We start from the raw sequence: 23,562 nt of genomic DNA, 5'->3' as shown, positions 1-23,562 counted from the left end.
TGTTCTAATCCCACTAACTAGAGGCCAGTTAAAAAAACCTTCTGTGCTCCTTTTGTTTGGTACTGTATGACACAAATCCTCTGCTCCAGGTTGCGTTATAGAAAGACTTCAGATGCATAGATTCTGAGAATATCTTATTCGTATCTCAAAAATGTGAGATTCTAGGGAATGTCTTCCTTTCATTAAAAAAGATTCAAATAGGGGAAGATAGAAGGCATCACTATATGAATTATTCTTCAGTTTCTATATATCTGATTAAAGTATAAAGTGTAATCAAGTCAAGAGATATTTTAAGTGATTATATATATATTAATTTTTTCTTTATTAATTTTGGGGGCTGCGTCTGGTCTTAGTCGCAGCATGCGGGGTCTTTGTTGAGGCCTGTGGGCTTCTCTAGTTGTGGTGCGCGGACTCCTGGGCATGGGGGGTCCAGAGTGCATGGACTCTGTAGTTTGCGGCATGCGAGCTCTCGTTGAGGTGCGTGAGCTCAGTAGTTGTGGCGTGTGGGCTTAGTTGCCCTGCAGCATGTGAGATCTTAGTTCCCTGACCAGGGATCAAACCCGAGTCTCCTGAATTGGAAGGTGGGTTCTTTACCACTGGACCACCAGGGAAGTCCCTAAGTGATTATATAAATCGAAATAAATGTCAGTTTACTTGGCATTAATTTAGGACCATACCTCTGCAGAAGGTGCTAACTCTTGGGTTTTACTTCAGGTTAAGCATGAGAAAATTCATTTCAATATGAATTGAAGTAGAATCATTTATACAGGTTTATAGTCCCTCAGATATTACTTGATGCTTCTGTGTATAACTGACCAGATGGGAATTATTAGACGAAGAAGGAAAGTTCTGAACACTAGGCAGTTTTTATCTCTTTACGGAGTCTATATTCCTTCTTTCTTTCTCATTTTATAATGTGACAGTGTTTCTTGTGTGTGTGCTGGTTCACCACTTACCTTGAGCCATTAATCTAGTTATTTTGCCTTTTCTCCCTCTGGGTCAGGCCTGTACTAACTGTTGTCTTTCACTTTTAGGCTGACAGGTATCTGGTAAGTGTTTACCCCAGAGGCATTCGCTGATTTTTAAGCGACTACATCATTCATTTTGACTTATTGCAATTAAGAATGGCAGAGGTTAGAATCACCCGGGGTAGTTGCTAAGGATGCAAAGTCCTGTACCTCATTGCTAGAGCATCTGAATTATTAAAACTGAGATGTGGTCTAGGAAGCAGACACATGTTAATAAACATCCAGGTATTTCTGACTTAGGTGTCACTTGAACCATATTTTCATCAACACTGAATTAAAGTTTATATTAAGAATACAGAGAAGGTTTTAAAAGTGTGTCCTTTTGAAATTTTTTTTTAAGTATTACTAAAGCAAGACCTATTTATTATAAGTCACTTAAATAATACGGAAGAGTGTAAAGTAAAAAGATGAAATGTCATTCTTCTTTCTCTTCTCTTAATTCCCAGGAACCACTATGAACAGTTTATTGAATATTATATAGCCAGGCCTTGTTTTTCAGTGCACATACAATTAATGTGTGTGTATATCTAGTACCCGATTTATTTCACATAAATGAAACCATATTATATATAAACTATACATAATATACTTGCCTTTTTTACTCAATAATCTGTCTTCACGAAACTTCGACTTTAGCGTGTTTTGCCTATTGGTTCTTTTAAATACTTGCACAGTGTTTTAAAAAATAGACTTGGTTAAAAATAGTCCATCGTTTACCTTAGTGTTCATTCTTAGTGTACATTCTGTGGGTTTTGACAAATGTAGTGACGTGTATCTACCATTATAGTATCGTAAAGAATAGTTTTACTGTCCTAAACATCTACTGTGCTTCATTTATGTACCCTTCCCTTCTCCCCTCCCTCTGGTAACCACTGATACTTTTATTGTCCTCATAGTTTTGCTTTTTCCAGCATGCCATAGAGTTGGAATCATACAGCCTGTAGCCTTTTCAGATTGGCTCTTTTCAATTAGTAATAGGTATTTAAGGCTCCTCCATGTCTTCATGGCTTGATAGCTCATTTCTTTTCAGCGATGAATAATATACCATTGTCTGTAAGAACAACGGCGTATTTATACATTCACTGACTTAAGGACATCCTGATTGCTTCCAAGTTTCAGCAATTATGAATAAAGCTGCTATAAACAACGGTGCACAGGTTTTTTTGTGTGGAGATAAGTTTTTAACTCATGTGGTTAAATACCAAGGAGTGTCATTGCTGGATCATTGGTAAGAGTATGTTTAGTTTTGTAAAAATCGCCCACTGTCTTCCAAAGTAACTGTATCATTTTGCATTCCTGCCAGCAGTGCATGAGCATCCCGGTTGCTCTACACCACTTCTGGCATTTGGTGTCGTCAGCGTTTTTGATGTTTGCTGTTTTAGTAGGCGTGGTATCTCACAGTTGCTTTAATTTGCAGTTCCTTAATGACATATGATGCGGATCATTTTGCTTATGCTTATTTTCCATCTGTGTATCTTCTTTAGTGAGGTGTATGTTCAGATCCTTTGCCCACTTTTAAATTGGGTTTTTCATTTTCTTGTTGGTGAGTTTTACAAGTTCTTTGCCTATTTTGGATAACAGTCCTCTCTCAGACATGTTTTTGCAAATATTTTCTCCCAGTCTGTGGCTTGTCTTCTCATTATTTTGAAAGTCCTTTGCAAAGCAGAAGTTGTTAATTTTAATGAAGTCCAACTTAATTCTTTCTCTCATGGGTCCTGCCTGTGGTGTTGCATCTAAAGTCATCACCAAACTCAAGGTTATTTAGATTTTTCTCCTATCTTCTAGGAGTTCTATAGTTTTGTATTTTACATTTAGGTATACGATCCATTTTGAGTTAATTTTTGAGAAGAGGATAATGTCTGTGTCTAGACTTTTTATTTTTTGCATATGCATATCTAGCTTTTTCAACACCACTTGTTTGAAAGACTGTCTTTTCTCCATTGTACTGCTTTTGCTCTTTTGTCAAAGATTAACTGACTGTATTTGTGTGGGCATGATATTTTATAGAATGGATATAGGATAATTTCCTTAGCAGTTCCCTCACTGAAGGACATCTCAGCCATTTCTTCTGGTTTCCCATTCTATCTCTCTGGCTGCATGTGCCTCTGTCCTCTAAATTTTATAATTCCTCAGTGCTTTCCCAGCTTCCTCCCTCTTTTTTTCTTTCTCTTGGTGATCTCTCATCTAGTTCCATGTGCTCAAAAATCATATCACAACTCCTTTAAAATTTATATCTGTCTAAACATTTTCTCTGAGCTCAATCTCATATAGCCATCTTTCTCATTGATAACTTGTCCTGGGTATCTCAGTCATATCAAGTTTAACACGTTTGAAATTGTACTGCTCGAAAATATTCCTCCCCCAGACTTCCTCAGATCAGTAAATGGATCCCTTATCCATTCACGGCTCTGTACAGAAAACTGGTAGTCATCCTAATTGCACTCTCTCCAACGTTTCCTCTGCCTTTGCCAGGGTAATGCTTCAGCAGGTCTTGCAGATCCTGTCTGGATGATATATTTATGTCTGTCTACAGCTTTCCATTTCCATTGCCACTATCCAGATTGAGGTCACTATCACCTCTTGATTAGACCATTGCAATACACTCCTAACTGACCTTTCACTTCTCTTAAGCCCCTCTAATTCATTTCACATGGTTGCCAGAGGAATCTTTTAAAAACATGAATTCGGGCTTCCCTGGTGGCGCAGTGGTCGAGAGTCCGCCTGCCGATGCAGGGGACACGGGTTCATGCCCCGGTCCGGGAAGATCCCACATGCCGCGGAGTGGCTGGACCCGTGAGCCACGGCCGCTGAGCCTGTGCTCCGCAACGGGAGAGGCCACAACAGTGAGAGGCCCGCGTACCGCAAAACAAACAAACAAACAAACAAAAAAACAAAAAACATGAATTCATTTCCCTGTTTATAATCTTTAGAGATTTTACTTAGAATAACATGCGGATTCTTTACCATGGCCTCTGAGGCTTTGTATGATTTGGTTTCCTGTTAAATCCCCGACATCATCCCCATCTTCAGGTCCCCCAGGTATCGTTATGCAGATGTTACACTGTACAACTCCATGGGGTGCCATTCAGATTTCAGTCTATGTGAAAAGTGCTCCCTGGAGATGTTCAGTGAACAGCCTGCATGGTGGCCCTGTCTGTCCACTTTCCTCCTTGTTCGTTAAAATCCATATACGCTGGCCTCCTTTTACTTCTGGATATATCGTAATTTATCTCCGGTTAACTTTAACCACTCTCATATTGATAGACACTTGGGTTGCTTAAAATTATTTTGTTATTGCTAATGCTTCTGTAGTGAACATACTTGGTTATACCTCCCTGTAAACATGTAAGAACGTTTCTCGTGTGTAAATATGTGAGAAATAGAATCTCTGTGTCATAGTCCAAGTGCATTTTTAGAGTTAGTAGATGCTACGAAAGTCCCCTCCAAAGTTGTCTGCACCAATCTATACTCCAGTCTGCAGTGGGTGACAGAGTATGCATATCCATATCCCCACCCACACTTGAAATTATTCACATTTTTAACTTGGGGCAATCATACAGGATTTAATATTTAATTAGCAATTTGCTGATTACAAGTGAAGTTGAGCTTCTTGTTTGAGTATCACACATTTGGTTTTTCTGTGACTTTTCTGTTCATGTCTTTTGCATATTTTTCTATTGGATGTGAAGTTTTAAAATTTTATACTGTATACCAGTCCTTTCTTATATATTTTGCAAGCATAATCTCATTCATTTTTCTTTGGACTTTGCTTATGGTTTGTTTTGTTATTCAAAAGTTTTATTTTTTATTCACCAAACTACTTGGTTTTTTAAATTATGTTTTTTGCTTGTCGTGTCTTGTTTTAGAAAGCCTTACTCATCCCACAGTTACAGTCTCCTTTATTTTATTTTATTTTATTTTTTGCGGTACGCGGGCCTCTCACTGTTGTGGCCTCTCCCGTTGCGGAGCACAGGCTCCGGACACGCAGGTTCTGCGGCCATGGCTCACGGGCTGAGCCGCTCCGCGGCATGTGGGATCCTCCCGGACCGGGGCACAAACCCGTGTCCCCTGCATCGGCAGGCGGACTCTCAACCACTGCGCTACCAGGGAAGCCCTACCAATTATTTTTAATACTGCCTAATTTTTCATCCACACTTTCTTCCAATTAAATAGTTGTTTTTTATTTCCATTTGTGATCCACCATTACTAGGTATGCGAACTTGGGCAACTTACTTAACCCTCTGTGATTCGGTTTTTCTGTCTCTCAAACGGAGAAAATCTGAGTACTTCATAGGATTGTCGTGAAGGTTAAATGAGTTAATATATTTAAGGAACTGTGCCCAGCACATAGTAAATATTATGTAAGTAATGACTATTATTATTGTTGTTTTCTTAAAATTTACATTTAAAAATTAACATTATATTCTTAAATTTAATTTCTCCTTCCACCAACTTAGAACATATATATTGGCTCCCTTCTGTGTAAGCTACGCTTGCATTTTCCTTCATCTGTCCTTCCGATTTATGGAAATTAAATTAAATTAAACCTTAGGAGGTTTCTCCTGAAACTGTTGTTGATACTGGGTCAGCGCCAGAACCAGGAATTCTCTGTGCACATGTGAGCTCGTGATAAGACAACTGACCGCCCCACCCGCCCTTCTCCAAAAAAGTGACGAGTAAGAAACTATATGTAAAGGTCACTGAACTAAAAATCAAAAGAAATAGATTTTATTAGTAGCTCTGGCATTGTATGTCTTGAAAAGGTACTTAATACAGACTTATTTCTTTTTTTATATAATGCAGAAGACTTGCTTGACTCTAATAGCTTATTATTTAATTAAGTATTCAATCATATTTAGAAAGTACTGGGAGAAGTAAATTTTCTAATAATGGCACACATTCAAAATATTGGTGTGAGATATTTAAAAAGAGGTATGTTTTTATTTACCAGGCTTCAAGGAGGGAGTAGAACAGGAAAAATACCTAAGTTCTCTATGACTCAACTGTTTCTTTTACGGATTAAAAGAGAGCGAAGGGGAAAATTGACAGGGCCATACCAGCTGCTGAGTCATTGAGTAGTTTCCAGTTATTTCTTGTATGCCTACTAACTCCTGAAAATCATCAGTTTATGGTGAAGGTATTCCACATGTATTTTGAACCATAAATGTAATACTTCCTGATTTCCATCTTCTAGACTTGCTAACCACTGACAACCCTCCTTATCCCACCATAGGCAAATGTTTGTGCTAAGACTTCCACTAGGTTCCCAGAAGTAGACTTGAAGGATTTTGGCTGACTGTCAGAGGTGTTAGCAGTAAAACAAACAAACAAAAATTCCTGGTGCTTTCATCTTTGTGGGTAGAGATATTGAGCAAAGTAAATAAATATGTAATATGCTAGATGTTGATACACCCTAGAAAGAAAAATTAGGGGATGTGCATGTAGGCTCAAGGAAAGTGATATTAGAATAAAAGCCTCAAGGAGAGGCCTATGAGGATCACTGGGGAGGGAGGGAATAACAAGGGCAAGGCCCCGTGGAGGGCTCTTGCCATGATCAAGGAACAGGAAGGAGTCGGTGTGACCGAAGGGCAATAAAGAAGAGGAGAGTTTTAAGGGAGAAGGTCAGAGGGGTTATGGGGACCAGATCACATTGTAAAGAACTGTGAAGTATCTGAGATTTTATCCGCTGGCAGGCTAATAAGTTAGTGTGCCAAATTTTCATGGATGATAGCAGAAAACACGAAACTCCCGGGTCAGAAACAAAGGACAATTTATTGCTTACAGTATTAGCAATAGCCAGAGTGTCAGAAATTTTGTTTACTTAGAGAGGAAATCTGAGGTCAGAGACACACATTTTTTATAACGGGCAGTGAGCACGCTGTGTCGCTCTGAAGGAAGGCAGTATCTCTATCTTCCAAGGATGTTTTTTACATAAACATACTGGAAAAGATAATCCGAAACAAAAGCAGCAGTGCCTGTGCTCAAGAATTGTGCAGAAACCTGAGAGATCCATAGGAAATTGTCTACACGTGGATGGCCGTAAAGTCCATCATAAAGACTTTGGCTTAGACAGAATGAAATTGGAAATCACTGGCGAGTTTTGAACAGAGGAGTGCCACGACTTAAGTTTAACCATATCACTTTGGTTGCTGCACTGAAAGTGACAAAAGCAAGGGTGAAAATAGGGGTCTCCCTGTCAAAGAAGTGATTACAATTAATACTGGTATGAGATGATGGTGGCTTGGATCAGAGAAGGAGAGTGGAAGTAGTGAGAAGTGGTTAGATTTCAAATCTCTTTTAAGGTTAGAGTTGACAAGATTTGCTGAAAGATTACACGTGGGAAGAAAGAAGAAGAGGAATCAAGGATAACTGCAAGCTTTTTACCCTGAGAAACTGGAAGGATGATGTTGCCGTTAACCAAAATGATGGGGACTGTGGGAGGAGCAAATCATTTGGAGAAGATGTAGAGCTCAGGACAGCTGAGATGACTTTTAAACTTTCAAGGCGGTAGTCGACTAGGCTGAGATATGATCTGGAATTCAGTAATTAACAGTGGTTAATGAGTCAAGTGACAGAAATCAGTAAGAAATATAGAAGATTTAAACAGCACAATCAACTAGTTTGATATAATGAATGGGAAGAACACAGCACTTCCCAATGCACATTCTTGTAAAAAAAAACATGTGAAACGCTTACAACTATTTACTATATCCTGGGCCATAAGACAAGTCTCAATAAATATCCAAGGAATGATATTACATCCACATGTATAGATTTGTACAAAGCTATGATTCAGAGGAAAAACAAGCTAACCCTGTCAGTAGCAGGTAGCACTAGGCCTTATGATGATTAGTTTAATCTTCACCTCTGAGGCTTTTGTTTTTGTTTTTTTTTTTTAGTGTATACCACATTTGCTGTGTCTGAGCTTATTTTTGAGGTGTTTAAAAGATCATTTTGTCCAATAGAAACAAGGACACTTAAAGTGCTGAAAGTGCTTAAAAAAATTTTTTTTTAAAAACCCAGTTATATAATGAAAACAAAAAGGAAAATAACTTTTAATAATTTATTTTGAAATGATTGTAAACTTATGGAAAAGTGGCCGTAATAAAAAGAACTCCTATATCTCCTTCACCCATATTCTGCAGTTGTTTCTATTTTATTGAATTTTTTTCTTCTCTGTTACACACACACATGCACGCACACCATTTATCATTATTAGTCTTTTAAGAGCAATCTAAAGATGTGATGCCCCGTCCTTTCTAAATATTCCAGTGATTATTTTCCCCAAACAAGGATATTCTCTCATATAATTAGCACACAAACCTCAAAACCAGGAAATCGGGCTTCCCTGGTGGCGCAGTGGTTGGGAGTCTGCCTGCCGATGCAGGGGACACGGGTTCGAGCCCTAGTCTGGGAGGATCCCACATGCCGCGAAGCAACTGGGCCCGTGAGCCACAACAATTGAGCCTGCGCGTCTGGAGCCTGTGCTCCACAACAGGAGAGGCCGCGATAGTGAGAGGCCCGCGCACCGCGATGAAGAGTGGCCCCCGCTTGCCACAACTGGAGAAAGCCCTCGCACAGAGATGAAGACCCAGCACAGCAAAAATAAATAAATAAATTACTAAACTCCTACCCCCAACATCTAAAAAAAAAAAAAACTCTTTGAAAAAAAAAAAAACAAAAAAATCCAGGAAATCAACATTGGTACAATACTACCATCCAACTTACAGACTCAATTCAAATGTAATCAACTGTCCCAACAGTGGCTATTTCCGTGCTGATCCAGGATACCCTCCAGGAATATGTGTTGCACTTGGTTGTCATGTCTCTTCAGAGTCCTTCAATCTGGAACAGTTTCTCTGTTCTTATCTGTTTTCTAGGTCTTGCATCCTTAGATTTTAAAAGGTCTTACATTCTTAGGATAATTGTCCACTTAGATTCATCTGATGTTTCTGCATGACCGGATTCAGATCATGTAATCTTTGCAGAAATACCAAAAAATGATGCTGTGCACATGAAGAGGTACACAATGTAGACCCACCTTTTTACTGGTAATGCTAATTTTGATTGCCTGCACATATTTGTCTTTGACAGGTTTCTTCACTTTAAATTCTCAATTTCCATTTGCAATTAATTTGTATTTTGTGGGAAGGTATTCCAAGATTTTATCAATACCCTGTTCCTCAGCCAACCACCACCTTCACTGACAACTCCAGCTGGAATCAGCATTCCAGAGACTGTTGCCACGTGTTTATTCTCTATTTGTAACATTCCTTTTGCAGTTATTAATTGAAATTCTACTAATAAATAAATCTAAGGAAGATCTCTCCTCTTTCCTTCTCTCTTTCCTTCCCCCCTCCCTTCCTCCCTTCCTCCCCTCCTTCCTTCCTCCCTTCCTCCCCTCCTTCCTTCCTCCCCCCTTCCTTCCTTCCTTTATATTAGTATAGTCTCATTATTTTTATTCAGTGGGTATTAATCCATTAATATTATAATTAATATAATTAATTAATTATAATTAATTTGTTTCTCAAACTCTTACTCATTTGACCAGTTGGGGCCCCTTCAAGCTAGTTCCTGCATCATTTTCGCTTGAGTGGGTTTCCTAGGAAACAGACTCTGAGGTGGAGATTTGTGTACAGGAGTTTTATTGGAGAATGCTCTTGGAAACAACACCTGTGAGAGGGTGAAGGCGGCAGGAGAGAGAAGTTGGCAGCTGATTTCATGAGATCTCTGGAGCTGGGATGACCCTTCAGAGTTACTTCACATTGAGGCATGGTGGCCAGGCCTTTGAGGCACCTCTCTCCCCATTGCCTACACATCAAATAGTCATTAGATTCAGGCTGTCGCTAGGGTGGACAAGGCAGTTCCCTTCAGTCTTGGGGAGGGACTCAGCTTCAAGCTACGTGCAGGCAATTTTCCCAGCAGTTGAGGTAGTGAGTACCTTCATTTTGAAAGGGGAATGGGAATCTGCATTTTGCACCATAATATCCACTTAAAGAGTATTTATCATTGGCTTTTTATGGTACTATGTTTACTTTAAGAATTAGAAAGTAAATTTCTTAACCCACTGATCACTGGTGCTGAAGATTATAGGAAATTTTTCAGCACTTTCAGAACCGCAAAAATTCCAAAAAAGATAAGTGTTTATAATAAAGCATAATCCTAATTAGGTTAAAATTCTATATTTTGGATGTTAATATGAGGCCTTGCCTTTTTTGTTTTCAAAATATCTCACTTGAGGTGCTGCACATAGGCTCGCACCTCCCATTTCTCCCACTGGCTTGAAATTCTTGTAACTCAAAGCTGTGTGCTCAAGAATTTCAATGCCCTGTGTTCTTAGATAAGGGATGGATCTATTTAAATAGATAAGACAGATGAAGATCTACTTTTAAATGACTGTGCTTTTTTGAAACCATGAATAGATAGTTGATACCTTTTAGTGCTGAATTACGATGATTTTGTACATTAAATTTTTACAGCTCAAGTAGAGTACTAAAAGTTTTGATGCCTTTTAGATGTGAGTGGGTCTGCCCACGGAGACAGGTAGAAGCCATAAATAGGACTTCAAAGTGTTCTGATTCAGTGGGTAATATGTTCACTCTCATTAGAACAGCAAGACAAGGAGAGACATGGTGTTCTTTTTTTCCCTTTAAAACTGAACTTGATATTAAAAAATGATAATATGTGCCCAGGTCCATGGTAATTCAAAGACAACTGACAAATTAAAATTAAAGTATGCTTGAACCTAAGCAAGACACAGAGTATGGATATAAGGAAAATAAATATAATGAAAAAGAAAAAAGCAGCTGCTGAAATATACTGTATTTATAATTCAGGTGTTTTCATATTTCCCTCTTTGATGTGTGCTATTTGAGAGCATCTTACCGCTTTCAAAACCTGAAGTAAGAAAATGGTGACGTGTTGACAAAGTTTGCTACTCCTAATGCCTTCAGATCTGTTCATACCACCACACCCCCCCTCCGCCCCTGAGAGCTGCCTCAGCCGGCAGCCAGTGGCTTTCACCTGCTCCAGAAAACCTTCCTGTTGGGGACCTCCTCCATCATGGCTGGAGCTCAACTGCTGGCTTTTCTGCAGAAATGTGGAGATGTCTCTTCCTTTTTATTCTATGCTTGTTTCAAGAGTATCCAATCAGTACTTCTTCAAACCTCAATGTCTTCCAAAATCTTTAGTAAAAATGACTCTTCTAGTATTTTTAATTGCAGCCTCCTCCACTTTCCCATGCTGAATTTGGGGATATACAACTTGGGAGACAAATAGGCACAAAACTAGCAGACCAATCCAATTAGAAAATATCACCCGGCCCACAGATTCTGCCCTGCCCTTCCATCTGACAACTCGGAGGCTTGATTAGTAGGTAAACTTGTCTGCCTGACTTTCTTTGAGATAAGTAATCCAGGAAACTTCTCAGTGTTACGTTTCCTGCTGTCTAAGAGTTTCAGCTGAGGCCTCAAAACTGAAAACAATAGGTGTCATGTATACCCACAAGTCTAAAAAGAGTTTATGGACAATAAAATGTCACTATACACCTACCGGAAAAACTAAAGTTAAAAAAAAATAATGACAACAGAAAATGCTGGTGAGAATGTGGAGAAACGTGATCTCTCACACATGCTGATGAGAAGGTAAAATGGCACAGACACTCTAGAAAATAGCTTTGCAGTTTCTTATAAAACTAAAATATTGCTTGTTTTAGAAACCTATGGATTCCCTAAATCAGATAGTGCCTCACTACAATCCACGTGTTTCCACCTCACTAATCAGCCCATTCTGCTTTCTTTTTCACAAGATTCCACTGGTCTGGTGCCACTCAATGCCACGGCTGTTAAACAGTGGTAAATATAAATATTAATCGTTTCTTTGGGGGTCCTGTTTATAATAAATAAGGCCATAAAAGTGATGGTCAAGAGTGAAACTTGTGTAATTTGGAAGTCATCTGAATATTTAGCTATTATTTATCTCAGAAAACTATCCCTTCTGAAACTGCCCCTCCCACTGACCAGCCCTGAGGCCGTTGGCCAGAGCCTCAATTCTTTTTTTTTGGGGGGGGGGGGGTGCACACCACACGGCACCTGGGATCAGGCACATGGGATATTAGTTCCCCAATCAGGGATCAAACACCTGCTCCCTGCATTTGAATCACAGAGCCACTGGACCACCAGGGAAGTCCCTTTTTTTGTTTGAGAACCTCAATTCTTTATCCAAAAAGAGGGGTGTTGGTGTTTTACTCTTAATTAACCTACATTGATTAGTAAAGTCTCCTAAAAATGATTCATTGTCAGAAAGAGTTTGTATGAGTTACTGGAAAACATGGACTTTTCCTAACCTCTAATGGGAGTGCGGATGGGTGGGTTACAGGTTGGTGCACTTGTACTGCTGCGGACAGACCTTTTCCTTTATCGGTGTTCCTCCCCCACCATCAAAACCTCTGATCAAGTTCCAGCAGTATTGTCTTCTCAAATCTGGGGACCCAAATAGTTGTGTTCCCATTTGCAGTGTCCTATCAGAGCACTCTTAACTCTCTTCTATAGTTTTTTTTTTTTTTTTTGAGGTACGCGGGCCTCTCACTGTTGTGGCCTCTCCGGTTGCGCAGCACAGGCTCCGCACACGCAGACTCAGAGGCCATGTATCACAGGCCCAGCCGCTCCGCGGCATGTGGGATCTTCCCAGACCAGGACACGAACCCGTGTCCCCTGCATCGACAGGTGGACTCTCAACCACTGCACCACCAGGGAAGCCCTCTTCTATAGTTTTTAATGCTTTATGCTAATACCTGTCAGAGGGTTTCTTTAAAATAAATCTAATTGTTGACTTTAGTCAATAACTAGAAATGTTGGAGAAATTATTTTAAAACATCTTTCTAAATAAATTGATGATCAGGAAAGAAAGAACACTCAGAGGCAAAACAAACAAAACCAAAACCGAACAAAAAAAAAAAACAAAGTGAAAAAAGGGAAATAGAAGCTAAATAAATACGATGATAAAGCCAGATTTTGCCTTCAGGGTATTTGTCAAACTTGCTAAACCCAGTCTTCAGCATTCAACTCTTCAAGGAAAAAATAAATTATACTCTAAATTAAATGCTTCAGATATTAAAAAGATAATCAGAGGTTCTAATGGGCAACTTTGTAGCAATAAATTTGAAGATCTAAGAGAAATCAATGAATTCCTAAAGAATTACAACTTATAAAAATGGAATTAAGGAGAAATTTAAAAAAATACATGGATATTCCTATAAGAATAAAAGCAATTGTATCAGTTATCAAAAATTTCCCACACGGACACACCAGGCCAAGATGATTATATTAGCAAGTTCTACAAATTATTTTTAAAAAATAATTACCATCTTACACAAACTCTTCCACATATATAGAAAGAGATAATACTCTATGATTCATATTTTGAGTATAGAATAAGATTGATGTAAAACCCTGTGAAGATCAGTATGAGAAAAGAAAATTATAGAGTGATCTCACTTGTACACATAGCCATAGAATTCTATCAAACAGAATCCAACTCCTTGTGTAAAAAAGATATGTCATAACCAAATTGAGTTTATCTCAGGGCTCCAAGTTTAATTTATCATTAGGAAATCAACCAACATAATTGACCATATTAAAGGAGAAAAATCATATGATTATCTCATTTGATCCAAGCATATTTGATAAAATTCAACATCCAATTAATGATGAAAACTCTTAACAAATTAGGACTAGCATTTTGTTTCCTAGTAAAGGGTATCTACCAAATACCTATAGCAAACAGTTAACCATAATTAATCCTGAAATGTTAAAAGCATCCTCTTTAAGATGAAGAACGAGACGTGTGCCCACAGTTATCACTTCTCTTCAGGATTAAACATGACTTTAGTCACTACCAAAAGGCAAGAAAAAGAAATAGTATGTAGCAGGGGACCTTCAAGACGGCAGAGTAAGATGTGGAGATCAGCTTCCTCCCGAAAAATACATTAGAAATACATCTACATGTGGAACAAGTCCTACAGAACACCTACTGAACGCTGGCAGAAGACCTCAGACTTCCCAAAAGACAAAGAAACTCCCCACGTACCTGGGTAGGGAAAAAGAAAAAAGGAAAAACAGAGACAAAAGAATAGGGATGGGACCTGCGCTGCTGGGAGGGAGCTGTGAAGGAGGAAGGGTTTCCACACACTGGGAAGCCCCTTTGTGGGCAGAGACTGCGGGTGGCGGAGGGAGGAAGCTTCGGAGCCGCGGAGGAGAGCGCAGCCACAGGGGTGCGGAGGGCAAAGCGGAGAGATTCCTGCACAGAGGATCGGTGCTGACCAGCACTCACCAGCCCGCGAGGCTTCTCTGCTCACCCACTGGGGCAGGCGAGGCTGGGAGCTGAGGCTCGGGCTTTGGAGGTCGGATCCCAGGGAGAGGACTGGGGTTGGCTGCATGAACACAGCCTGAAGGGGTTGGTGCACCACAGCTAGCCGAGAGGGAGTGCAGGAAAACATCTTGACCTGCTTAAAGACAAGAGACCATTGTTTCCAGGTGTGTGAAAAGAGGGGATTCCTTCCCCATGTGCCCACAGAAGGCAGAGCACCGCCTAAATGAACTCCAGAAATGGGAGTGAGCCACAGCTGTCAGCTCGGACCCCAGAGATGGGCATGAAATGCTAACGCTACTGCTGCCACCACCAAGAAGACTCTGTGCAAGCACAGGTCACTATCCACACCCCTCCAGGAGCCTGTGCAGCCCGCCACTGCCAGGGTCCCATGATCCAGAGACAACTTCCCTGGGAGAGCACATGGCACACCTCAGGCTGTTGCAGCGTCACACTGGTCTCTACCACTGCAGGCTCACCCCCATTCCAATTATGACTACCGTACCCCTCCCTCCCCCTGGCCTGAAGGAGCAAGAGCCCCCTAATTAGCTGCTGCTTTAACCCCGTCCTGTCTGAGCGAAGAACAGATGCCTGAGGGTGACCTACATGCAGAGCTGGGTCTAAAACAAAAGCTGAACCCCAGGAGCTGTGCGAACAATGAAGAGAAAGGGAAATCTCTCCATGCAGCATCAGGAGCAGCGGATTAAATTCCCACAATCAACTGTTGTATCTGCATCGGTGGAATACCTGAATAGACAATGAATTGTCCCAAAACTGAGGTGGTGGACTTTGGGAGCAACTGTAGATTTGCTGTCTGTGACTGATTTGTTTCTGATTTTTATGTCTATCTTAGTTTAGTTCTAAGCACTTGTTATTGCTGGTGGATTTGTTTATTGGTTTTGTTGCTCTCTTTTATTTATTTTAATAATGTTTTAAAATTTAAAATATATATATATATATATTTATGTTTTTTTCTACATTTTCTTCTGAGCTGTGTGGCTGACAGGGTCTTGGTGCTCTGCCCAGGTGCTGGCCCTGAACCTCCGAAGTGGGAGAGCTGAGTCCAAGACGTTGGACCACCAGAGACCTCCCAACTCCATGTAATATCAATTAATGAGAGCTCTCCCAGAGATCTCTGTCTCAACACAAAGACCCAGCTACATCCAACAGCCAACAAGCTCTGGTACAGGATGCCCCATGCCAAAAAACTAGCAAGACAGGAACACAACCCAGCCCATTAGCAGAGAGGCTGCCTAAAATCATACTAAGTTCACAGACACCCCAAAACACACGACCGGATGTGATCCTGCCCACCAGAAAAATAAGATCCAGCCCCACCCACCAGAACACAGGCACCAATCTCCTCCACCAGGAAGCCTACACAAGCCACTGAACCAACATCACCCACAGCAGGCAGACACAAAAAACAATGGGAAGTACGAACCTGCATCCAGCAAAAAGGAAACCCCAAACACAGTAAGTTAAACAAAACAGGAAGAAAGAGAAATATGCAGCAGATGAAGGAGCAAGGTAAAAAACAAACAGACCAAACAAGTGAAGAGGAAATAGGCAGTCTACCTGAAAAAGAATTCAGAGTAATGATAGCAAAGATGATCCAAAATCTTGGAAATAGAATGGAGAAAATACAAGAAACATTTAACAAGGACCTAGAAGAACAAAAGAGCAAACAAACAATCATAAACAACAAAATAAATGACATTAAAAATTCTCCAGAGGGAATCAATAGCAGAATAACTGAGGCAGAAGAACGGATAAGTGACCTGGAAGATAAAATAGTGGAAAAAGCTACCACAGAGCAGAATAAAGAAAAAAGAATGAAAAGAAGTGAGCACAGTCTCAGAGACTTCTGGGACAACATTAAATGCACCAACATTTGAATTATAGGGATTCCAGAAGAAGAAGAGAGAAAGAAAGGGTCTGAGAAAATATTTGAAGAGATTATAGTTGAAAACTTCCCTAACTTGGGAAAGGAAATAGTAAATCAAGTCCAGGAAGCACAGAGAGTCCCATACAGGATAAATCCAAGGAGAAACATGCCAAGACACATATTAATCAAATTATCAGAAATTAAATACAAAGAAAAAATATTAAAAACAAGAGAAAAGCAACAAATAACATACAAAGGAATCCCCATAAAGTTAACAGCTGATCTTTCAGCAGAAGCTCTTCAGGCCAGAGGGAGTAGCAGGACATATTTAAAGTGATGAAAGGGAAAATCCTACAACCAAGATTACTCTACCCAGAAAGCATCTCATTCAGATTTGAAAGATAAATTAAGACCTTTACAGACAAGCAAAAGTTAAGAGAATTCAGCACCACCAAACCAGCTTTACAACAAATGTTAAAGGAACTTCTCTAGGTGGGAAACACAAGAGAAGGAAAAGACCTACAAAAACAAACCCAAAACAATTAAGAAAATGGTAATAGGAACATACATATCGATAATTACCTGAAATGTAACTGGATTTAGTGCTCCAACCAAAAGACATAGACTGGCTGAATGGATACAAAACAAGACCCATATGTATGCTGTCTATAAGAGACCCACTTCAGATCTAGAGACACATATAAGCTGAAAGTGAGGGGAAGGAAAAAGATATTCCATGCAAATGGAAATCAAAAGAAAGCTGGAGTAGCAACTCTCATATCAGACAATATAGGCTTTAATATAAAGACTATTACAAGAGACAAAAAGGACACTACATAATGATCAAAGGATTAATCCAAGAAGAAGATATAACAATTGTAAATATTTATTTACACCCGCCATAGGAGAACCTCAATACATAAGGCAAATGCTAAAGCCATAAAAGGGGAAATCGACAGTAACAAAATAATAGTAAAGAATTTTAACACTGCACTTTCACCAATGGACAGACCATCCAAAACGAAAATAAATAAGGAAACACAAGCTTTAAATGACACATTAGACATGATGGACTTAATTGATATTTATAGGACATTCCATCCAAAAACAACAGAATACACTTTATTCTCAAGTGCTCGTGGAACATTCTCCAAGATAGATGATATCTTAGGTCACAAATCAAGGCTCAGTAAATTTAAGAAAATTGAAATTGTATCAAGTATCTTTTCTGACCACAACAGTATAAGACTAGATATCAATTACACGAAAACAAATGTAAAAATTAGAAACACATGGAGGCTAAACATTATGTGACTAAATAACCAAGAGATCACTGAAGAAATCAAAGAAGAAATCAAAAAATGCCTAGAAACAAATGACAATGAAAACATGATGGCCCAAAACCTATGGGATGCAGCAAAAGCAGTTCTAAGAGGGAAGTTTATAGCAATCCCATCCTACCTCAAGAAACAAGAAAAATCTCAAATAAACAACCTAACCTTAAACCTAAAGCAATTAGACAAATAACAAGAACCCCACAAAGTTATCAGAAGGAAAGAAATCATAAAGATCAGATCAGAAATAAATGAAAAAGAAATGAAGGAAACAATAGCAAAGATCAATAAAAATAAAAGCTGGTTCTTTGAGAAGATAAACCAAACTGATAAACCATCAACCAGACTCATCAAGAAAAAAAGGGAGAAAACTCAAATCAATAGAATTATAAATGAAAGAGGAGAAGTAACAACCGACACTGCAGAAATACAAAAGATCATGAGGGATTACTACAAGCAAATATATGGCAATAAAATGGACAACCTGGAAGAAATTCTTAGAAAATCACAACATTCCAAGCCTGAACCAGGAAGAAATAGGAAATATAAACAGACCAATCACAAACACTGAAATTGAAACTGTGATTAAAAATCTTCCAACAAACAAAAGCCCAGGACCAGATGGCTTCACAGGTGAATTCTATCAAACATTTAGAGAAGAGCTAACACCTATCCTTCTCAAACTCTTCCAAAATATAGCAGAGGGAGCAACAGTCCCAAACACATTCTACGTGGACACCATCACCCTGATACCAAAACCAGACAAAGATGTTACAAAAAGGGAAAACTACAGGCCAATATCACTGATGAACATAGATGCAAAAATCCTCAACAAAATACTAGCAAATAGAATCCAACAGCACATTAAAAGGATCATACACCACGATCAAGTAGGTTTTATCCCAAGAATGCAAGGATTCTTCAATATATCCAAATCAGTCAATGTGATACACCATATTAACAAATTGAAGGATAAAAAACATATAATAATCTCAATAGATGCGGAAAAAGTTTTTGACAAAATTCAACACCCATTTATGATAAAAACTCTCCAGAAAGTAGGCATAGAGGGAACTTACCTCAAGATAAGAATATATGACAAACCCAGAGCCAATATCATTCTCAATGGTGAAAAACTGAAACCATTTCCTCTAAGATCAGGAACAAGAAAAGTTTGTCCACTCTCACCACTATTATTCAACATAGCTCTGGAAGTTTTTGCCACAGTATTCAGAGAAGAAAAAGAAATAAAAGGAATCCAAATTGGAAATGAAGAAATAAAACTCTAACTGTTTGCAGATGACATGATACTATACATAGAGAATCCTAAAGATGCTACCAGAAAACTACTAGAGCTAATCAATGAATTTAGTAAAGTAGCAGAATACAAAATTAATTCACAGAAATCTCACAATTCCTATACACAAATGATGAAATATCTCAAAGAGAAATTATGGAAACACTCCCTATTTACCATTGCAACAAAAAGAATAAGGTACCTAGGAATAAACCTACCTAAGGAGACAAAAGACCTGTATGCAGAAAATTATAAGGCACTGGTAAAAGAAATTGAAGATGATACAAACAGATGGAGAGATATACCATGTTCTTGGATTGGAAGAATCAACACTGTGAAAATGATTATACTACCCAAAGCAATCTATAGATTCAATGCAATGCCTATCAAACTACCAATGGCATTTTTCACAAAACTAGAAGAAAAAATGTCACAATTTGTATGAAAACACAAAATACCCCGAATAGTGAAAGCAATCTTGAGAAAGAAAAATGGAGCTGGAGGAATCAGGCTCCCTGACTTCAGACTATACTACAAAGGTACAGTAATCAAGACAGTATGGTACTGGCACAAAAAGAGAAATATAGATCAATGGAACAGGTTAGAAAGCCCAGAGATAAACCCACACACATATCATCACCTTATCTTTGATAAAGGAAGCAAGAATATACAATGGAGAAAAGATAGTCTCTTCAATAAGTGGTGCTGGGAAAACTGGACAGCTATATGTAAAAGAGTGAAATTAGAACAGTTCCTAAGACCACACACAAAAATAAACTGAAAATGAATTAAAGTCCTAAATCTAAGACCAGACACTATAAAACTCTTAGATGAAAATATAGGCAGAATACTTTATGCCATCAATCACAGAAAGATCCTTTTTGACCCGCCTCCTAGAAAAATGGAAATAAAAACAAAAATAAACAAATGGGACTTAATGAAACTTAAAATCTTTTGAACAACAAAGGAAACCATAAACAAGACTGAAACACAACCCTCAGAATGGGAGAAAATATTTGTTAATGAACAACTGACAAAGGATTAATCTCCCAAATATATAACCAGGTCATGCAGATCAATATCAAAAAAAAACAAAAAAAACAAAAAAATAACCCAATTCAAAAATGGCCAGAAGACCTGAATAGACATTTCTCTGAAGAAGATATACAGACTACCATCAAACACAGGAAAGGGGCTTCCCTGGTGGCGCAGTTGTTGAGAGTTCATCTGCCGATACAGGGGACACGGGTTCGTGCCCTGGTCCGGGAAGATCCCACATGCCACGGAGAGGCTGGGCCTGTGAGCCATGGCCGCTGAGCCTGCGCATCTGGAGCCTGTGCTCTGCAATGGGAGAGGCCACAGCAGTGAGAGGCCCGTGTACCACACAAAACAAACAACAAACAAACAAACAAACAAAGCACAGGAAAGGATGTTCAAAATCACTAATCATTAGAGAAATGCAAATCAAAACTATAACAAGGTCACCTCATACTGGTCAGAATGGCCATCATCGAAAAATCTATAGGGCTTCCCTGGTGGCACAGTGATTAAGAACCTGCCTTCCAATGCAGGGGACACGGGTTCGAGCCCTAGTCCGGGAAGATCCCACGTGCCACAACGCAACTAAGCTCGTGTGCCACAACTACGGACCTTGCGCTCTAGAACCCACAAGCCACAACTACTGAGTCCACATGCCACAACTACTGAAGCCCACGCACCTAAAGCCTGTGCTCCACAACAAGAGAAGCCACTGCAATAAGAAGCTTGCGCACTGCAATGAAGAGTAACCCCCACCTGCCGCAACTAGAGAAAGCCCGTGCGCAGCAACGAAGACCCAATGTAACCAAAAAAAAAACAACCTACAAATAATAAATGCTGGAGGATGTGGAGAAAAGGGAACTCTCTTGCACTGTTGGTGGGAGTGTAAATTGATACAGCCACTATAGAGAACAGTATGGAGGTTCCTTAGAATCTGAAAATAGAACTACCATATGACCCAGCAATCCCACTCCTCGGCTTATTCCCTGAGAAAACCATAATTCAAAAAGAGTCATGTACCAAAATGTTCATTGCAGCTCTATTTACAATAGCCAGGACATGGAAGCAACCTAAATGCCCACCAACAGATGAATGGATAAAGAAGATGTTGCACGTATATACAATGGAATATTACTCAGCTATTAAAAGAAACGAAATTGAGTTATTTGTAGTGAGGTGGAGAGACCTAGAGTCTGTCATACAGAGTGAAGTAAGTCAGAAAGAGAAAAACGAATACCATATGCTGACACATATATATGGAATGTAACAAAAGTGGTTCTGATGAACTTAGGGGCAGGACAGGAATAAAGACGTAGATGTAGCGAATGGAAACCTAATGCAGGACATAATCCACTAGTTGTATGTGGTGTTTGAGTGTGTGGTCCTTGGAAGGCCTGTGCTTCTGTTCCAATTTTACTTTGTTTCCAGTGTCTCTGTTAAGTGTTTCTCTGTGCAGTTTGGCATCGACAGTCTCTGAGTGACTCTCCATAATGCTCATGATCCATGAAGACTTATGTTAAGGACCCCATAGTTGAAACTTAGGAAATTCAAGACAGTTTCTATGAAGAGATCATTAAACATTTTAGGATACATGGCCTTGGTTTTTATTTACTTTTTTAACCATCATGGTTAAAAAGTTTGAAAGGTACTTAAAGGGCTAAAAAGTCCTCTTCCTTATTTCTTTTGTAAGATATTCTTGTCTGATAATCTCCTGGTCTTTATTATTGGGATATGGGAGTGGGGTAGTCATTAAGGCTACTTATCTAACATTTCAGTTTTCCTCTCCTTTTCATCACATTATAAGATTGCATTTTCCTGCTCTTTTTGAGGTTAGAAATGACCTTGTAATTTGCTCAGACCAATGAAATGTGAGCAGAAGTGACGTGTATCACTTCTGTCAGAACCAGGGCATGAGTCGCTGTATTACCTTTTCTTAGACTCAGCGATTGTAGTAGAAGCATCTGTCAAGAAAGAGATTCTATCCACCTGGGTCCCTGAGTAACTAGTCTGAGAAAAGCCACCTTGCTGACACATTCCATGAGGAAGAAATATATTTTTGTTTGTTAAACCACTGAGATTTGGGGATTGTTTGTTATTGCATCATAACCTAGCCTAACATGATTGATACAGGGAGTTTACAAAGATCAGCAGAAAAAAAGAATAGTCTTAAGGTTCATGTAATATCAATACATGTAGTATTTTTGATTTAATCACAATTGTTCATGTTCAGGCAAAGTTGTGTTTACAAAATATATCTCTAGGACTGTCTTTGTAGAGTAGTAGTTCTAATCTCTTAATTGATCTGTGATAACAGGGACACTGTCCATTTCCTTAACTGTACGGTGATACATAGACGTTCCATACAGTAAAGGTATTTTGAAATAAGCTAGCTATTGGTTGGACTTGGAATTCTTTCACTCTGAGAGGGTTCTCTACTATGGTTGGGGTGGCCTCTCTGAGATAGAGTAGAACCTAGTAGTAAGAGAAAGGGTCATGGTGTTTTTAAATCGGGTTAATGCCTATGGGTTAGTTATGTCAAAGGTCAGCTTGGGGCCTAGTGAATTAAAAAAAGATTTTTTTTACAAGGTTAAGTTAATAAGAGTGTTAATAAGAAACATTTCATATTCAAAAGTACAAACTGTCATGTTATAATTAAATGAAATAGTCTCTGCTACACTGAAAAACAGCAAGAAGAAAATGTCTAATGCATTTAGTGTCAATATTCTGAAGACAAACAGTACCTTATTCTTGTTTACTATAAATGGATAAAAACATTAAAAACAAACCCATGATATACAGTAGCATCAGCTATGATGAAGGATCTTTAATTTTGTACCTTCTTTTCTTCCACTGGGAGAAAATATTCTAAAATTTTTAAATGATTATTTGCAGAGAATCTGGGGTCCCAAATGTATTTATAGGCAAGGTATTAAACCAATCTAGGAGAATAGAATTACCAGTCATCAAATTATTGCATACAATCTTTTAAAAATTAGTTAATTTTACCCTTTTATTTGGAAATAATTTAAAATGCATAGAAAATTAAAAAAATAAAATGAGTACAAAGCATATTGTACCCAGATTCATCTTTTGTTAATTTTCTTACCCTTTATCTAGTGCTGTCTAGCTATCTGTCTACATGATAATTTTTCTCAATAATTTGTTCCATACATCATGGCTCTTTGCACCTAACAACTTACAGATATTCTCATATATATAATCACAGTACAGTTATCACCTTTAATACATTTAATATTAATACCATCCTTTCATCTTACCTAGTATTAATATTTCAATTTTTTCTGTTGATCCAATAATATTTTACCCTAGAGTATGAAATCTCATATGACTCAGATGTTGCATTGAGTTGTCATATTTCTTTAACGTCTTTTAACCTAGACCATTTCCACAGTCTTCATTGTCTTTCATGACACTGATGTTTTTGAAGGATCTTTTCTTCCCTCTTTGTTTTTGAAAGGAATGCTCATCATTTTGGGTTTGACTGATATTTCATTCTAAGCAGATTTAGGGTATGCATTCTTGGCTGAGGTGTTTCACAGGCGATGTGTTCTTCTCAGAGTTTCACACATGGAGGCACATGTATCTATCTGT

General features: G+C 38.8%; 1 protein-coding gene across 1 annotated transcript in view; it reads right to left on the bottom strand.

The window, feature by feature from the left end:
- Positions 1-23,562, bottom strand: part of EYS (EGF-like photoreceptor maintenance factor) — a 1,631,219-nt gene that overhangs the window by 6,598 nt on the left and 1,601,059 nt on the right.

This window comes from Neophocaena asiaeorientalis, unplaced genomic scaffold (assembly GCF_003031525.2).
Source record: "Neophocaena asiaeorientalis asiaeorientalis breed wild unplaced genomic scaffold, Neophocaena_asiaeorientalis_V1.1 scaffold169, whole genome shotgun sequence".
Lineage (NCBI taxonomy): Eukaryota > Metazoa > Chordata > Mammalia > Artiodactyla > Phocoenidae > Neophocaena > Neophocaena asiaeorientalis.
The sequence above is the reverse complement of the archived record's forward strand: the minus strand, read 5'-3'. Positions and strand labels throughout refer to the sequence as shown.